We start from the raw sequence: 13,221 nt of genomic DNA on the forward strand, positions 1-13,221 counted from the left end.
AATGAGTTATTATTGAGTTAGCAACACTTTCATGAAGAGTGCCTATAAAACACCAATTCTCGGGATTCATAATATTTTTCTGCTTCTTCTGCTCCGTGGAATGGGTTCTTTCAAGTTAGCTTGTCTTAGCCGTAGAGACAATCTCTCCCTGCTCTCCTCAGACTCCGCCCATCTAACTGGCTGTTTCTTTGCAATTCTGCATCCAGGATCTGTTCCCTTTCCCCTAGACACTTCCTCCCTGGTTATTCCTTTGACCCGGATAACTATACAGGCTCTGGTATGGCTCTCGGTTCCCCTGGCCTTTCCCTACCCCCATTAGTGCTAATATCTACAGCCATATTAGTTTTCCTAGAGCACAGTTTTCTCTGTATTATTTATTCTGTAATACATCTTAAAAGTTTTATTGAGGCATAATTTATATCATGCAAACTCACTTGCTTCTGAATATAATGTAATGCTTTTTGTCATTCGCACAGTTGCGTGACCACCACTGCACCGCTTTAGAACACTGTCACCTCCACTCAAAGCCTCCTCGTGTGCGGGCGTGTCTCTTTCCTGCTCTGCTACAGCAGGCAGATGCTTGTCTCTATGCAGCCTTCACTGATTCCCTCCTCTTTGCAGTTCATGAAGGTGACATCCTCCGCCTCCATGTGGTCATTTCTTTCTGGCCTCTTTCATTCAACACGACATTTTGAGATGTCATCCTGTTGTAAAATGTACCAAGAGCTCATCCTGGTCCATTCTATGCATGCATCGCATTTTGTTTACTCAGTGAAAAGTTGAAAGGTATGTGGGTTATTTGTAGGTTGATTTGTTATGAATCACGTTCTTAGGAAGAATACACTTGCAGGTTGTCTCAGTTACTCTTCTCATTGGTCGGACAAATACCTGACACCCAAAATGAAGGAAGGAAAGGTTTCTTTGGCTCACAGGTAGTGGAAACTCCAGTCTGTGTGCTGTTGGCTCCATGGTAGAGTGGCACAAGGCACAGAGCAGCCATTCATAGCAGTGGCAAACAGCAAGAGAGCAAAGGGAGTGACAGCCAGCCTCTTTCCCCTCCTTATGTTTGCATGCAGAGTCTGTCCCCCACAGTCCCAGCTTTGGATCAAGAACCAATCACAAACTCCAGAAGCTGCCCCATAACTGCATGAGGCTTTGGGGAGACAGCTAAACACAAACCGTAACACAAGTTTTTATACAGACATTTTTTTTTTTTATTGTTCATAGGTGTGTACCCAGCAGTAGAATTGCAGGATCACACAGTAACTTTATGCTTCTCCTTTTATAGTAATTCCAGGCTGTTTTCCAAAGCAGCATCACCATTTTTCACACACAAGACAATGACACACCCACAAGACAAAGATGATATCTCTACACACCCTCAGCACAGGTATTCCAGTGAAGGTGCAGCTTTTTGTGGCTTTAATCTGCTTTTCCCGAATGACTAAAATGAGTGTTTCTTTTGCTCATTCACCTTTTGCATGCAAAACATACACTCAAGTTATTTTTCTCTTTTTTTAAAAATTACGTGTCTGGGCTGGGGAGATGGCTGAGTGGAATAAGTGCTTCCCTGGCAAGCTTAAGGGCCTGAGTTCAATCATCAGTTCTGAAAAAAAAAAAAAATTGTGTCTTACTGTTGAGCTGTAAGAGTAGGCCATTTATCATAGATACAAATTCCTTATAGAAAATATGGCTTGCCTATATTTTACTTTGATTATGTTTTCCTTCAAAAATTTTAATGTTCAACTTGAAATATTTAATTTTGATCATGAGCAGTTTATCAGCTTTTTAAAAAATAGACCTAATGCTTTTGTGTCCCATGTAAGAATTTTTTGGATGTATTTTACGATTTTTTTTTCTTTTGATACCGGGAATTGAACCCAAGACCTTGTATTTCACAGACAGGTACTGTGCCACTGAGCTACCTCCATGGCCCCTTGTAAGGATTTTTTTAAACACCATTAAAATATTTTCAGTTGGTCTGATGGTTGTGGGTTATTGTTAAACTGATTAAACTGATTAACATTAAAATATTCTCTTTTCTTCTGGCAGAATTATAGTGTTGGTCTTTACATATCAATCTATTACTCATTTTGAGCTAATAACTTTTTGTATGTAGAGAGATCAATAGTATTCCAATAGTGTTACACGTAACTGTCCTTCCAGGTTTAATGGTAAACCATTTGTGATGATGGAACAGACCAAACTCTCTAAATCCAAATCCCAGAAACCTTGTTTGTTTAAGTAACACAAGGATTCATTAATTCTTCACGAGGACAGTTTAGCCAACCTTTATCAAGAGTGAGTTACTCAGTCTGATTAAAACATGCTTTTCTTTTATCAGAAGGCCAAGTAAGACTCTTATCTCTGCTTCCTAAGAGCATGGTGACTGTTTTTGAACACAGGGATCAAAGGGTTTTGCTCCCCCAATCCAAACCCGGATTTCAGAAAGTTGAATGCGAGGCATACTGTGTTTGAATGTGATTTCTTTAAATGTAAATCCCAGATATTATTCACAGCTACTCACCTGACATTTTGAAACAATGGCAGGACAGATGTCTTAGCTTTACAGGTAATTGTGAATGTGTCCATTGGCCAGTGATTTTTCTTCTCATAACATTTGGAAATAGTCTTTCAAAGTCATCCCTTTTCATTAGAATTTGTCTGGGTGAAATGCTTTTCCTAGAAATATCCTAAGAAAGTTTCCAGAGAACCAAGGTATTACTGTTGTTTTTGTTATTATTATTATTATTTTCTTTAATCTTGACAAAAGATGCCTATGAGCAGATCCTGATAGGCAAGCCCATTACATTCTGAATCCAGGAATTTACCAGCATGGGAAAGTCCTTTCAGAAGGGAGGTGGAAATTCAAGACAAAACGGAGATTTAAAGCAGGGTGATCTGGAGAATGACAAAAAGATCAGAGAAGGGCAGAGGGGATTATGGAAGAAAGAAGAAAAGAAGAGAAGAGACGAAGAAGAGGGTAAAGTCTTTCCCATAGATTTAAATAAGCTTCAGTCAATTACCTAAACCTTCAAGGGCGCTATCTGTACCGCACATCTAAATTTGTTGAGTTTCCTCCATTGTAGCCAGTATCTGGTTAAGGTTTGCACAGTAAACTTGCTTTCTTGTGCCAGGAGTGGCTTACAAGTGGAAAAGGCTCAGTGAAATCTTCAAAGTAAATTTGTGTTCCCCAAAGCAATTCGAGGCCTGTTTACAACTTTTCCATCTGTCTCCTAGACTGTCTGCGAGGCTGCACACTTTGGACATTGCATCTGTCCTTTCAATATGGAGTTCATTTTTCAAAAGGTCCAAGAGTATTTAATGTCTCACAGTTTTACTGAATACTGTGATAAGGACTTCAGAAAATAAAAAAAATTAACACAGCAACTCATAGATACATTTGACTTTAAAAGCTGAATAAACTGATCTGCAAAATTCACTCTTGACTGGCCAGAAAGATCATTCAAGGTACAGTAAATAAGTTTGTTCAGTATATTTGAACGTGACTAAGAAACTTGAAATATTCCGACAAAATTTGAGGTTGAACATTATGATAATCAGATTATAAGTTGAAAGCAGTGACCAGGAAGAACTTTGCAACAATGGGGTAAGTGCAGGAAAAGTGGAAACATCATGAGGGGTTCAAATTCCCAGATGCTGTCTGCTAAGGCATGGCAGATGAGTTCAGGTGCTGCTACTCTTAGCTCCTTGGTGCTACATCAGAGCTGAGTATAAGGTTTTCAGATATCCTTTGTCACAGTCAAGCACACTGTTCTCATTTCACAGCCAGATATTTTAGAACACACACACACACACACACACACACACACACACACACACACACAAACGAAAAAAAGGAATGACTGGGAGGAAACTACTTTGTAGTTACCTGATGAAGCAATAGAAATGACACAACTCTCCTTGATCTGCTGGGGAGTTAAGTGGATTGCTGCCCTTTTATCTTTTATCCTCGAAATTGGACCCCCAACAGTAGCTTTGTTAAATCTGACACATCTTGAATTTGCTTTTTTAAAATGCAGATTTAGCAGCTAGCGGTTTTTCTCTAGCAACTACACTTCCACATCGAGAAGCAAACTTTAATGAGCCTATTGTCACACTTTGAAACACGTGACATTCGAGTTTTAACAGATGCAGCTGAGTATCTTGCACAAAGGTAGAATGTGCATTTATAAGATAAATAGAAGTTTAGAACAATAATATAGGGCCTTTGTCATGCATGGAGACACTTTTGGAAAAGGAACAATCCTTATAGCCAAGAAGGGAACTTTACTGAAAACATTTAAGATAACCAATGTTTCTATTCGACTTCTATTCAACTGGCAATACTAGTTTTAGTAATATGAACTTTAATTTCCTTGAGCCAGAGAATAAACATCCAAAGAAGTAATCTGTACAGTTGTTTTCTAAAGAGGCCCACAGCCTTTGTGATTTGAATTTTTCCGTTATGAGGTTGATGGGATAATTGTTAAAAGGTTAGTTTTGTAGTTTTAGTTACTTCATTTCAGAAGATAAATTTCAGGCTCAGTTAGTTTTACAAATTGGTTGTTTCTGCAGAAGCTAATTTAAAGTGTATTGGTTGTGTTTCCTTCCTCAGTTGCTAATTACGGAAGATTAATGAGCTCAAACTAGACCTTTTCTGCATGGAATCCATCTCCCCTTCCTCATTCAATCCAAAAGGAAAGCCAGCTGAAAGAAAACACAATCCTTCTGTCTGTAACATTATAGCTTACGAGAAATGTTCAGAGCGTAAGACTACAGTAAGATGCCTGCAGGACAGACAGGAAGCGCCGACCACTCCAGACATGAAGAGAAGTTTCTTGGGTGTGAGTGAATGAACTGTATCCCAAAGATCTGTGCTTCAACGAAGTCTTGAAAGAGATTTGAAGCCAAGCCAAGAAGATTGTACAACAGCAGTGTGCAGTACTGTGTAACTCTATCAACACAGATGATTTCTGTCTGTCTGTCTGTCTGTCTGTCTGTCTTTCTTTCTTTCTTTTTTTTTTTTTTTTTTTTTTCGGAACTGGGGATTGAACTCAGGCCCTTATGCTTGCCAGGCTAGTGCTTATTCTATTGAGCTACCTCCCCGGCCCCAAGGTTTTTAAATATACACTTCTTATCTCTAATTCATACCATTTATATTAAATCTTACTAAAAGAGATGTGATTTTTCTTGGAATTTCCACGATAGATATTATGCCTATATTGTAGATTATATATAGGTATTACTTTCTTTTCTTTTGTCATTTATTAAGCATGGAACTCAGAACTTGGGCTTGCTAGGCAAGCACTCAGTTGCAGAGCGACACCTGCAGCCCATATCAGGGCTTGGCTAGTTACTGTCTACTTAGGCCAGTGCCTTTTGTTTGTTTGCTCGCTCTTTCTTTCTTTCTTTCTTTCTTTCTTTCTTTCTTTCTTTCTTTCTTTCTTTTTTTGGCAGAACCAGGGATTGAACTCAGGCCCTTGCACTTGCTAGGCAAGTGCTTATTCTACTGAGTCATCTCCCTGGCCCCATGATTTTTTCTTTTTTCAGTGCTTTTTGCAATACGTTGTTTTATGCCTTTTATACTTTAATGATAATTTCTGAAATTTATTAATAATCTACTATAGAGGTTCACTTTAAGTGGCCTACAAATTATTTCCTCTAAGTCAGTATTTCAGTGTTGGCAACAATTCAACCTAATATGTTCACATTTTAAGAGCGCCCTATAGTGATGCTATTCATTAAACAGAAGATACCTGAATTTGCCACCAAAAACATCTAAAAAATTTTTTTGAATACAAAGTCGGCCCAGATTTCATTATCTATTATATGATCTGAATGAGGGATTATGTACTTTATGTAGGACAGTGGCCGGTCTGTAAGACCAGAACTTTGAGAGCCCAAAACAGGGTCAAGTTCAAGTTCAAGTTCAAGTTCCTTCTGGGCGACTTAGTGGTCCTGTCTCAAACTATAAAAATATGAAAGGAGTTGAACTGAGTGGGAATGCCCTGAATTGATTCCTCAGGATAAAAAACAAAACAAAATAAACCAAGCTACTCCCACTCCTGGCCAAACAAAACAAAACAAAACAAAACAAAACAAAACAAAACAAAACAAAACAAAACAAACCCAAAATGACAACAATAGCAAAACATATGCACAAAACAATTGCTTTGTTGGTTGTGTCATTTCTCTTGAAACAACAACAATTTCTGGTTTATTTATTTATTTATTTGCTTTGCATTTCAGTATTCTCTTAAAAGAGTTTATTATAAACCAGTTTCATAGGCCACAAGGAAATAAAAGGACTATGTACAGCCTCACAGGAAACAGGCAGGGAGCAGAGGAGGATCAAGATGAGTCTAGGATCTTGGTGGGCGAGTACTGGATCAGGCCTCTGCAATACTAGCTGTGGCAGCAGCAGCAGCAGCCTCAACAGTGCCTCTTCCTTGTGGGGTTACGACCTGCTGGGATGGCCCACCAACCCCACGGACCGGCCCAGCGAGTCCTGCAGGAGCCTGTGCCATGGGGGCACCCGCTGGGATTCCTCTACCTGCAGCCCTAACTGATCCCTGGGCCCCCAGCAGCTCCAGCAAGTGGCACTCGGGCAATGGCAGTATCTTTGGGAGGAGGTCCTTCCACTGTCGTAGAGCCTAGGTTCTCCCCTAGCAGCAGCGCCAGGCCGAGGACTCGTTTCTCTTCCCTCTCTGCTTGCTTAGAGTTCTTTGGCTTGACATTCCTGAATTCATCGCAGTCAAAAGATGGAGCTCATATGCTCGTTGAAAGCCTGGAGGATGCTGATGAAGACCCGGCCGTCTTGCAGAACCGGCTTCATCCTGTAGTCAGTGTGCTGAGTCATCTTGCTGCCGGATTCGCCTCCTCAGAGGCCCACACAGAGCCAGTAGCCCGTTTCCCCCAAAATTTCTGTTTTAAAATTTATATTTACAAGTAAGAATTTGGAACAACACATGTATAATATTTAAAATTAGTATGAATACACACATTCATTTTTACTTCCCACAATGGAGAGCTTTATGGAACTACAGCAGCTGTAAATATCAAAACATTTAGTTTTATGAAAGCTACGACATTCATGATCAGAAAAAGATACGTTTTTCATTCTCTGAGCTCAAAAATATATCAGTGTGGGTCTTAATTTGCTTCTAATATAAAGCTGAAATTTATTTGTTTTAAAATGCTTTCATGAGTTCATTCCTTTGTCTTTTTCTTTAATTACAAAATTCCCTTTATTTTTTAATTAATTTTATTGAGAAAGAAATTACAATGAGACAGTTTCAAAGCAGATTAGTAGGACAGTTACAATAATTAATACATTGCATATTGTTGTCTTTGTAGTAGTTAGAGTACATTGGATTATTTTGCTGAATTTATGTACCTACAATATTTGAATGACAATGAAACACCCACCTCTGACAAAACTAAACAAAAAAGGGGATATAAAGATTCATTTTGTAATGAAAAAAAATGAATTCATTTCTTTGTATTATTAAGAAATTTCACATATTTTTCCTTTCTTTTATTAAGGCAGGTCCGGGCCATGTAGCTCAGCTTGGCCTCTAACTCACAGCAATCCTCCTGCCTCAGCCTCCCAGATGCTAGGAATATAGCTGTGCACCATCATGCCTGATAATTTCACATCTCTTGTAGGGGTTTATATTTGAAAATTATATGGAATTGCCACAAAATCCTATAAAAGCCAACAAATGTAAGATGCGATTGTCATGAAAAGCTGAAGAAAAAAGGAGTATTTGGCATTGAATAAGCAAATATTAAGAACATTAAGAAAAACTCATTGAAAAATTGCGTGAATTCATGGGTTCATTGGTAATAAATGGGTGAAGAGCAAGGTAAATAGAAAAACAGGGATGGCAGTTTTGAAAATCTTTTTATACACTGTTAGTCATTGTGGAAAGAGTGATAGAGTTGAAAAACTGCCATCTTCGTTATGGTAAAACTTTATGGTAAAGGTTTTCTTAGGCATTAATCATCAGGGGACAGGAAAGCTACAGAAAGAAGATAAAGGAAAAGAGGATCTATGTGGGATCCTAAAAAGACGGCCCATGAATTTCATACTAGTTGTAAAAGGAGAAATATGAACTGTACCTTGAAGGTAGCATGTCACTTTGATCAGGTGATCAAAGCTAATCTCCCTGACAAGGGCTCACAGACAGAATCTGCCTCCACATGCCACATGCGGGACCTTGAGAGGAGTGTGGTATCCCCAGTGGACGGACTCTGAAGGGATGGACCAAGTGAATTTATGAGGACATGTAGACAAACCTAACAGGAGGAATGTGTGTGAAAGGCTTGGTGGGTTTTCCTCAAAAATGCCAAGATCGTTACACTGTTACTATGACAATTAACATCATAATAACAATAAAATTATAGAACTCTTACAGATGAAAGAAAACTAAAGGACATAATAATTGTGCATGTTGTGTGTTCCTATTAGAATTAGGGTGAAGTGGAGAAGAACAATAGGAGAACATTTCAATAATTTGAAAACCTTTTTCCAGCAAAGGGTGGATTCTAAAACATGCTGTATAAATGGCACATTTTTTGTTTTTTGGTTGTTTTCCAGTTTTAATTTTTTATTGATACATGTATGCAATACACAATGATTGCATGGTACATTGTTGGTTCAACGACTATACTTATTATAAAGTATACACTGAATTTTTGAAAAATGTATAAGCATGATTTTTATAATATATTGTTTTATGAGTTAGAAAATATGAATCTTACTGATTATAATCACTCATATATTCATGTATTATAGTATTATATAACTTTATATAATTATAATTATATAAATTAAATAGCATATAACTTACCACTTAAAATAGTATATATTAATGATATACAATATAAAATATAAAATATATAGAATTAATATTTTATACATTGTATATTAATATTGAGAGGGGCGGGGGGGGGGACGGCTCAGTGGAATAAGCGCTTCCCTGACAAATGCGAGGGCCTGAGTTCAATCCCCGGTTTCACAAAAAAAAAAAAAAAAAAAAAAAAAAAAATTGAGAATGAAAATTTTCTGATTTATTCTTGAACTTCTGACAGTTTGGAATTGTTTCAAAGCTTTTTAAATATGAAACAGCTCTTACATTAATATTTAACATTTAGAGCATATATGCATGTTAATCCATATTCTTATGGATTAATTTTGCTTCAGTTTCAGTACAGAGAAGTTTCTCTTCTTTAATTGTGAAGTAAGTTAGGGCCTGCTTTGCCATGCAGCAGATGCCCATTGGCCACATGATCGATGGGAGCATGCATGTGCTAATGTCATTCTGGAGCTCCTTTATCAGACTGTCATCTAATCCACCTAATTCTTACGGAATTGTTACTCAGCCCTGGCTTCGTCACTTTCTTGTCACGGAGATACAGTACAGGGCACCCACCATTGAGCAGAGGAGGGCTGATTTTGTTTCAGAGTCCCAGGGGCCTCATTCCACAGCCACAGGCTCAAATAGAAGTGGCAGGTTGGCGTGGCGGCCGCGGACCAAAGCTGCTCCTGTCACTGGGGCTAGAGTGCAGAGAGAGAAGGGAGGAGTGGGGAGGGGCCGCGTCCTCCTCCAGGTCCACATGGCTGGCGACCCACCTCTAACAGGCCCTACCTCCAATAAAGTCAGCTAAGAATTTTTCAGTGGACTGTGTAGCCTGCCCAGGATTCTGTCACTTTCTGTTATGGTTTATGTCTAGGTGTTCCTCTGAAAGCCTTGTGCAGTCCTTGGGGCAGCTTCTAGAGTTTGTGATGAATTCATGATCCAGTGCTGGTATTATGGGCTTGAGTGTGACACCCGCCCTGGGGTGGAGAGCCTGCACTCCATAGAAGGAAGAGGCTTGCTAGCAGTCCCAGTTGCAGCTCCTCGCTTTGCTCTTTGCTGTTTTCCACCACCAAGAATGGCTGTCCTCTGCTATGAGCCACTCTGCCTTGGAGCTACCTGATTATGCACTGAAACCTCCACAAACTGCGGCTAGCAGAATCTTTCTTTCCTTAATTTTTGGTGTTAGGTATTTTGTTCCAGCAAGGGGAAAAAAAAGTAACCAAGACACCTTCTCAACATAAAAGGCTTTTAGGAAAACCTCAGATCAAAATACTAAAATCTCTTCAAAGGGTTAGCCAGATAGCTCAGCAGATTAAAGCACCAGTTTAGGCAGATGCAGGGACCTGAGTCTGATCCCTGGCCTGCCGTGCTGGCCTTGCCCCTGGGGGCGCGCTGAGACAGCAATTGAGACTGGGCGTGGTGGCACTCACCTGTAATCCCAGCGCTTGGGAGGAGGCTGAAAACAGGAGGATCACTATGAGTCTGATCTGTACTCTGAGACCCTGTAGACCCTGTACTAAATACATAAAGCAATGACAATAACAAACTCCTCAGATGTTTTATCTTGTGGACAGGGTATGGTATTCTTGCCAGTGAGAGTATCTTAAACTAACTCCTTTGCTAATTACTTCCCTATTTATTATGTCTCCCAGGTTTATGTCAGTTTCTTGCTAAGATGTATTTATTCCACATCTTGATTTTAATTCACTAGAAAAGTAAAGATGCAACACAAGAGCCGGATGCAAGTCCCTGCATGTCCCCCTACAAATATGTTCTTTAAATAGCTTTGAAAACAATGTGTCGACTGAGAAAGCATCCAGGAGTTTTGAATCGATCCATTAAAAGGATGAGAACAGACAGACTAGAAGGGAAAGGAAGGAAGAGCATTTATAGGAAACTGCCAGTGGCAAAAGGGCAGGAAAGGACCCGGAGAACAAGAGTCCATGGGAAAGAGATTCAAGAAGGGAAAAACAGTGAATAGGCGCTAGGGTGAGGAGAGGAGACATGGCCTGTCTGTGCAGAGCCCAAGGCTGGAGTCTGTCTAACATCTTAGTGCGCAGCTCCCCACTCTAGACCCCACATGAAAGGAGTGAGCAGGTCACTTTCTGGGAGGTGTGGTGAAGCAGCTTTCCAAATGTCCTGAGTACACAGAATTGTCTAGGAATATTAGTCTGAAAAAATCAAAATTTTAGGCCCCCCTTCCTTTATATGGAATTACAAGCTCTCTTAAATGAGATGTTCAAATCTGCCCTAGATGTTTCTTATTGGAGACGTGGAAATACTGCTTGGGGGGTTGAGCATCACTGTGTAAACTTCCTAGCTTTGGGGACTAGAGTGACACACTCCTTGGTGTGCCTGGGTGGGTGGGTCATGGGGGGGAGGAGTGTGGTGTGTGCCTGGTTACTGGCCCTTTTCTCTTGTGTGCTGGTCTCCATGAGCCTAGCAGTTTGGCTGTCCCACCTCCTTTGGCCAGGATGTCCCAGTCTCAGAGCCAGTCCAGCAAGCACCGAACTCTCAGAGCCCATGAGCCCAATTTATGCTCCTTCTGTAAGTTATGTGTGTCCAGTACTGTGTCCCAGTGACTTAAAAGTTATACACCACTGAACAGAAAAAATTTAAGAAAATTTAAAATATATTTATGTGTAAACTAAAGAACATAGCTACATACTATTATGGTTCAATTTTAAGTAAAAATTTAAGTATGTAGAAATATTAATATATATAATCTCTTCTCTATATTTCCAATATTCACTAAGCTCATCACTGATTTTATGGTAAAACATACTAAGCTACAGGACTTACTTGGGGTATTTTATAATATGTAATACATTCACTGTATTGCCTTTCTAAAATGTGAAAAATAAAGAATTCAGAAATACAGCTGACCTGAAGGTTTTTAGAGGAAAATTTATGTTCCTATAAGTACACTAACCAGAGAGGCTAATATGTATTGACATTAACTTTGATTCTGTGCAAATCTACAATCACATTTAGCACTACAGTAACCTGTGGGGTTGGCTTTGTAGCATTAACATTTGCCATTTTAGAGCAAAAGTAAGGTGAAGCTTTAAGAATTTAAATAACTTAAATGTTCAAGGTCACCATGCTTGTTAAGTGACAAGTAAGAATTTGGTCTCAGGCCATCTGACTCCATGACACACAGGTTAAATGTGCTGTAGCCCATGTGCTGTGGGCACTTTCTGTGGTATACTAAGAATGGAATGCCATGGAGGACCTCAGAGTGGTAGAGGCTGAGTTGTGGCTCAGCACTGGGGCCTCTGCTCCTTCCTCGGATTCCTGGTGTGGAGCAAGAGTGATTTCAGGAAGTTCAAGAAGTTTCTTGGAGAAATCAAATAATGTCATCTGAAATGTCACCAAATTTTAAACTTCAGATGACCAGAGAAAGTAAGATACAAACGAAGATTATGAAGAGGAGGGGGAAAATCCATGAGTAAATGAAAGGTTTGCTCCAGTGTCTAAGTGACAAGAGAAGAAACTAGCATAATAGAAACAATGGGAAGAACAAAAACTCCAAACAAAAAGGGATAGAAAAATACAAGAGAAAGAAATGAGAGAGACGGTGTCAACTGAAATCAAACGTAAAGGGAAATGACGGGAAATGTGTTTGAAGAGAAGTTGTCTGCAGCCCACTCTGCCTTACCATCGACTGGACTTGTGATGATTTGATGGTCTTAAAGGATATTAAGAAACTTCCCAAGCAGATGCAGTGAGATTAGCAGAAAACTGAAGAGCTCTGACTCCTGTACAGTTTTGCTTGACTGGCTATAGAGGGCAGCTGAAAGAAATCATAGATGACAAGGACAAAGGATGGGTCAGCTGGAAAGATACCCATCTCAGACCAGAGCACTATGGTAAAGTCATAAAAAAAGAAGGCCTGGTTTATCTTACATCAGATTCCTCCAATGGATTTAGAGGAGTCAAAGGCAAGGTGCTTGGAGGATTGGTAGGTGGCAGCCATCACAAGGGATTCATGCGTAGATGGGTGTCTGGTGGCAGGACTGACCATGCCTAGCTCCAGCTTGGAAATTGTGACGGTGAAGAGTCTGAAAGTTCTGGCAATTACTTGTGTATCTGAGATTATTTTGTAATTCCTGCAAAGGGGACACTGACAAGGAACATTGTTTACTCTCTTATCCCAGCAGAGAGGAACTGTTCACACAGACGAGGCCCGTGACAGGTCTTCTTGGAAGCAGCAGAGTGACAGAGCTGAAGGTGGATGGGACAGTGAGGGGGACACAGCAGGAAAGAGCTGGATTCACCACATCTGAAGGAAGCGCAGGCTGAGGAAACCCACCGAGTCCACAGAGATATGCACGAATATATGCGTGAAAAG

General features: G+C 39.8%; 2 pseudogenes; one reads left to right on the forward strand and one right to left on the reverse strand.

Moving 5' to 3' along the window:
- Nucleotides 1-6,392: 6,392 nt before the first annotated feature.
- Nucleotides 6,393-11,302, reverse strand: LOC105742615 (annotated as a pseudogene).
- A 39-nt stretch (nucleotides 11,303-11,341) lies between these two features.
- On the forward strand, nucleotides 11,342-12,900 carry LOC101561172 (annotated as a pseudogene).
- The last annotated feature ends 321 nt before the right edge of the window (nucleotides 12,901-13,221 follow it).

Source organism: Octodon degus, unplaced genomic scaffold (genome assembly GCF_000260255.1).
Source record: "Octodon degus isolate 3935 unplaced genomic scaffold, OctDeg1.0 scaffold00005, whole genome shotgun sequence".
Lineage (NCBI taxonomy): Eukaryota > Metazoa > Chordata > Mammalia > Rodentia > Octodontidae > Octodon > Octodon degus.